The sequence below is a fragment of the Lolium perenne genome, chromosome 6 (assembly GCF_019359855.2).
Source record: "Lolium perenne isolate Kyuss_39 chromosome 6, Kyuss_2.0, whole genome shotgun sequence".
NCBI classification, from domain to species: domain Eukaryota; kingdom Viridiplantae; phylum Streptophyta; class Magnoliopsida; order Poales; family Poaceae; genus Lolium; species Lolium perenne.
The window spans coordinates 2,436,826-2,443,021 of NC_067249.2; the positions used below are offsets into that span (position 1 = coordinate 2,436,826).

The following is a 6,196-nucleotide window of genomic DNA, read 5'->3' on the forward strand; positions in this document are numbered from 1 at the left end:
ATTCAAGAGCTTCTTCTCGATACATAGAGTTTTTTTTTTTTTTTGAACCTTGAGCAGTAGCTAGGAAAGGCTCATACCGCTTTTCTATATTAAAACACACACTAGTGGAAAATGGGGCATCCATCTAAGCCATTAGTACCGGTTCCCTTACGAACCGGTACTAATGGGGTCATCTGCACCGGTTTAGGGGCTCAGGCGGGCGAGGAGCTCTGGCTCCGGTTCGTGAGGGGCTTTCGTACCGGTTCGTGTTAGGAACCGGTACGAAAGGTCTTCGGCCAAAATTCGGACGCGTGGTGGGGCCCGGGCTGGACCTTTGGTACCGGTTCGTAACACGAACCGGTACCAAAGGGTGCCCCCTATATCACCAGTCGCCAGCCCGTCCCTGGCTGGTGCTTCATCTCATTTTTCTCTTCTTTCTCTCACACAAAATTTCTTTGCACCTCTCACACTCCAACAAACCTCTATTTTTTCTCCACCATTTTAACAAGATTAAGGGTTACATCTATCCAAGTGTTAGCAATATCATCCTTTCTTCCGGCGTTCCTAATTTCGCATATTTCTTTGGTAGTTTTAACTCGTACTATTTTTCTAGTGCTAGCAAGGTGTTCGATGAAATGCCTAAGTTAGGGATTTTACTTTTTTTATAATCAATTTAAGCTGAAATTATGGTATATTTTGTAGGTTTTAATTAGTATCATCCCCGTCCTCACCGTCGTCGATCGCCAGCGTCGTCCCCTAGCCGGCACCGTACAACCTCGGTGAGCCTCTTCTTTTTTATAAAAAAACTTAGTTTTATGTGATGAACTTGAATATTAATTAAGTTGTTCGCTCATATATCCACGATGTTGTGTAATTAATGATTTTTGATATACATATAAAATGCAGATGAGTCGACAATGGATGTACGGTGACCGGTGCCATCCCGACTTCATTAATGGCATGCATTATTTTCTCAACGTGGCTGAGGCAAATAGGCAGTCGAATGGTTTCATCTATTGTCCATGTAGTTCCTGTAAGAATACGATAAATTACTCTACCTCAAAGACCATTCACGTCCACCTGCTGCAGAACGGTTTCATGCCCAGCTATAATTGTTGGACCAAGCACGGAGAAAGAGGGGTTATATTGGAAGACAACGAAGAAGAAGAGGATAGTGACAACTATCCTATGTTCACTGAAGACGGTGATAGTAGAATGGGGGAAGACGAAGCTGAAGAAGAGCCCATTTTTGATGAGCCGATTTTTGATGACCCCGATGACGATTTGGGTCGGGCCATTCTTGATGCGAAGATAAGCAGCGGAAGTGAAAAGGAGAGGTTGAAGTTGGAGAAAATGTTAGAGGATCACAAGACACTGTTGTACCCAAATTGCAAAGATGGCCAGAAAAAGCTGGGTACCACGCTGGAATTGCTGCAATGGAAGGCAGAGAATGGTACTTCTGACAAGGGGTTTGAAAAGTTGCTGAAAATAATAAAGAAGATGCTTCCAGGGGAGAACGTATTGCCCTCTAGTACGTACGAAGCAAAGAAGGTTGTCTGCCCTCTAGGATTAGAGGTGCAGAAGATACATGCATGCATCAATGACTGCATCCTCTACCGCGGGGAGTACGAGAATTTGAATGCATGCCCGGTATATAGTGCATTGAGGTATAAGATCATGCGAGATGACCCTGGCGATGTTGAGGGCGAGTCCAACCCCAGGAAGAGGGTTCCTGCGAAGGTGATGTGGTATGCTCCTATAATACCACGGTTGAAACGTTTGTTCCAAAACAAAGAGCATGCCAAGTTGTTGCGATGGCACAAAGAGGACCGTAAGAAAGATGTGATGCTGAGACACCCCGCTGACGGGTCGCAGTGGAGAAAAATCGACAGAGAATTCAAGTCATTTTCAGATGACGCAAGGAACTTAAGATTTGGTCTAAGTACAGATGGCTTTAATCCTTTCGGTGAGCAGAGCTCCAGTCATAGCACCTGGCCAGTGACTCTATGTATCTATAACCTTCCTCCTTGGTTGTGCATGAAGCGGAAGTTCATTATGATGCCAGTGCTCATCCAGGGCCCGAGGCAACCCGGCAACGACATTGATGTGTACCTGAGGCCATTGGTTGAAGAACTTTTACGGTTGTGGCGTGACGAAGGTGTACCTGTGTGGGATGAGCACGAACAAAAGGAATTTAACCTACGGGCATTGTTGTTTGTAACCATCAATGATTGGCCTGCTCTTAGTAACATTTCAGGGCAGTCAAACAAGGGATACAATGCATGCACACACTGTTTAGGTGAGACTGACACTATATATTTGGGAAACAAGAATGTGTACCTGGGGCATCGTCGATTTCTTCCAAAACAACATCACGTAAGAAAGAGAGGAAAGCATTTCGGAAGTGAGGCAGATAACCGAACGAAGCCTACCCACCCTACTGGGGAAGTTATATATGATATGGTCAAGGATTTAAAAGTGATCTTTGGAAAGGGTCCCGGCGGACAATCTGTTCCACATGATGTTGACGGACACGTACCCATGTGGAAGAAGAAGTCGATATTTTGGGAGCTACCCTACTGGAAATTCTTAGAGGTTCACTCTGCAATCGACGTGATGCACGTGACGAAAAATCTTTGCGTGAACCTGCTAAACTTCTTAGGCGTGTATGGGAAGACAAAAGATACACCGGATGCACGGCAGGACCAGCAAAATATCCACGAAAGAAACAACCTAAATCCAGAGAAGTATCAAGGTCCTGCCAGCTACGCTCTTACGAAAGAGGAGAAGGAGATCTTTTTTGAAGTCCTGAGTAGCATCAAGGTCCCGTCTGGCTTCTCGTCGAATATAAAGGGAATAATAAACATGTCAGAGAAAAAGTTTCAAAACCTAAAGTCTCATGACTGCCACGTGATTATGACACAATTACTTCCGATTGCATTGAGGGGGCTTCTGCCGGAAAATGTTCGAGTACCCATTGTGAAGCTATGTGCGTTCCTCAATGCAATTTCTCAGAAGGTGATCAATCCACTTACTCTACAAAATTTACAGAAGGATGTGGTCCAATGTCTAGTCAGCTTCGAGTTGGTGTTCCCACCATCCTTCTTCAATATTATGACACATCTCCTAGTTCACCTGGTCGAAGAGATTGGCGTTCTCGGTCCTGTATTTCTACACAACATGTTCCCCTTTGAGAGATTCATGGGAGTCTTAAAGAAGTACGTTCATAACCGTGCTAGGCCAGAAGGAAGCATCTCCAAGGGCTATGGAACAGAGGAGGTCATTGAGTTTTGTGTTGACTTATTCCTGACCTTAAGCCGATCGGTGTTCCTGAATCGCGCTATGAGGGGAGACTGCGTGGAAAAGGCACGCTAGGAAAGAAAGCAACGTGTATGGACGGACATTCTTTCACTCAAGCACACTACACAGTTCTACATAATTCCATCTTGGTGGCTCCGTACAAAGAGGAACACAAGGATATCTTACGCTCTAAATACCCGGAGCAACGTGAAGATTGGATTGATGGAGAACACATGAAGACTTTCGGCGGTTGGTTGCAAACACGTCTCATGAATGTCACCGATGACGAGCAGCTGTACTTGTTGGCCAAGCAACCATCTTCTACTATATCGACTTTTCAAGGGTACGAGATTAATGGGAACACATTTTACACTTTCGCCCAAGACAAAAAGAGCACCAACCAAAACAGTGGTGTCCGCTTTGATGCAGAAGATGGCAATGGGAACAAGGTCACATATTATGGGTACATAGAGGAGATATGGGAACTTGACTATGGACATAATTTCAAGGTCCCTTTGTTCCGGTGCAAATGGTTCAACCTGAAAGACGGGGTACAGGTAGACCCGCAGTACGGAATGACTACAGTGGATTTCAAGAATCTAGGGTACGACACCGAACCATTCGTCCTAGCCAGTGAAGTGGCTCAGGTTTTTTATGTGAAGGACATGTCTAGCAAACCGAAAAAAAGAAAAGAAAGGCAAGAGGACACATCATACAATGAGCGAAAGCGGCACATAGTTCTTTCAGGAAAAAGAAACATCGTGGGAGTAGAGGACAAGACAGACATGTTAGAAGATTATAATAAGTTTGATGATATTCCACCCTTCAAGGTAAAAAATGACCCAAGCATCATCTTAAACAATGAAGATTGTCCATGGTTGCGTCGCAGTCAGAAGAAAGGTAAACAGACGAAGAAAACTCAGAAGACTAGCTAGATAGGGATCATAACTTGTGTATCTCAATATGGAAATCACTTTTGTGTAATGATGTTACTGTATGTAAGATATTAACAATGGAGATGGTTGGCTTGTTTTACTAGTTAAGTAGCTTTCACGGGCTTGCAGGGAAATTTTTCCGAGGCGGAACTTCCGAATATGCCATATATAGGGCATGTGCACCAAGGGCATATTCGAGAAGTTCCGCCACGGGAGATTTCCCAACCCTTTCCCCAACATTGTTAGAGGAGATGGAGTCTTTGACGGGCTTGCAGGGAAATTTTTCCGAGGCGGAACTTCCGAAGATGCCATAGGGCGTGTGCACCAAGGGCATCTTCGACAAGTTCCGCCACGGGAGATTTCCCAACCCTTTCCCCAACATTGTTAGAGGAGATGGAGTCTTTGACGGGCTTGCAGGGAAATTTTTCCGTGGCGGAACTTCCGAAGATGCCATAGGGCGTGTGCACCAAGGGCATCTTCGACAAGTTCCGCCACGGGAGATTTCCCAGCCCTTTCCCCAACATTGTTAGAGGAGATGGAGTCTTTGACGGGCTTGCAGGGAAATTTTTCCGAGGCGGAACTTCCGAAGATGCCATAGGGCGTGTGCACCAAGGGCATCTTCGACAAGTTCCGCCACGGGAGATTTCCCAACCCTTTCCTCCATCCATGGTGATGAAACTCTCCATCCATGTTGGCTTGTTGAGTTGCTTGCCATGGCGCATCGATGCTCCTTTTATAGGCACGGTGCCGCTTCTACATTGTCTTCTTCCTCCGACAGGGCGTCGTGCGCTACATGCTTTATCTCATCGAGCAGGGCGTCCTTATCCTGCCGACAGCTTTAGTACCGGTTGCACCCACCAGCCGGTACTAAAGGTTACCCACGCGTCCTTATCCCACCGACAGTTTTGTTACATGACAAAAAAATCACCTTTAGTACCGGTTGCACCCACCAGCCGGTACTAAAGGTTACCCACGCGTCCTTATCCCACCGACAGTTTTGTTACATGACAGAAAAACCACCTTTAGTACCGGTTGCACCCACCAGCCGGTACTAAAGGTTTGCCGCGCCATTGCGTTCCCGCCTATTTTCTTCCCGCGCTTTCCACCGGTTCCTGCCTCTGTCTTCCCGCCATTTTTTCACTATATATATGTAGGCTTGGCCTCCATTTACATATCACATCTAGACTCATATCTGCAAACCTCATCATTCTCTCCCATGGCTTCCATCGTATCTCTAACCCCCCGGGAGGCGGAGGCGCTTTGCGCCTCGAACTACCCCTGCCCGCCGGGGTACCGCGTCCCGATCGGCTGGTTGCTAAGCGTCGGAGGCGTACCGGTCCCTCCAGTCCCTCTAGGTGTGGCGCGCGAGATGGCCATCACGAACCACTACTACTTCGAGCTCACGCCAGAGCAGCGGAGGAATCCCCAGTGGCATCCCGACTACAGCCCGACTTGGGAAAGCTTCTTCATCAATCGGCGTGAGAGGGCGCTTGCCAGGTACGAGGAGGGCGGCCCGCCTCCTTCGAACTTCAACGAGGCCGGCCGTCGGCTGTGGTGGCGCGGCCGGACTCTCCAGGGCGTCATGGCCTACCGTGGTCCCCGCCTGCGCTACCCTCAGTCCCAGCCCACTCGTGCTCTCCCGCCGAGGTTCGACTACCGCGACCCCGATGCCAGCGATGATGATGACGGTGACTACGACGACTACAATGGCGAGTACTATAGGGCTAGGCACGAGTATGACTGAATGACTCCAACAGTCAAATCTGGCCATGTATCTTAATTTTCAGTTGAGCTATGTACTTTTAATTCGAGTTCAATCGTAATAAAATTTTATTCCCGCCCCTTTCTTTCCCGCCTTTTTTCTCCCACGCGCGGCGTCGTGTCGGGAAAGTTTCCCGCGCGACGTCGGGGCGGGAAACTTTCCCGCGCGGACGGCGTCGCGCGGGAAACTTTCCCGCGCGGACGGCGTCGTGGCGGGAGTA

At 47.7% G+C, this 6,196-nt stretch overlaps 1 pseudogene; it reads left to right on the forward strand.

The window, feature by feature from the left end:
* The first annotated feature begins 885 nt into the window (after nt 1-885).
* Nucleotides 886-4,214, forward strand: LOC139832037 (uncharacterized; annotated as a pseudogene).
* The last annotated feature ends 1,982 nt before the right edge of the window (nt 4,215-6,196 follow it).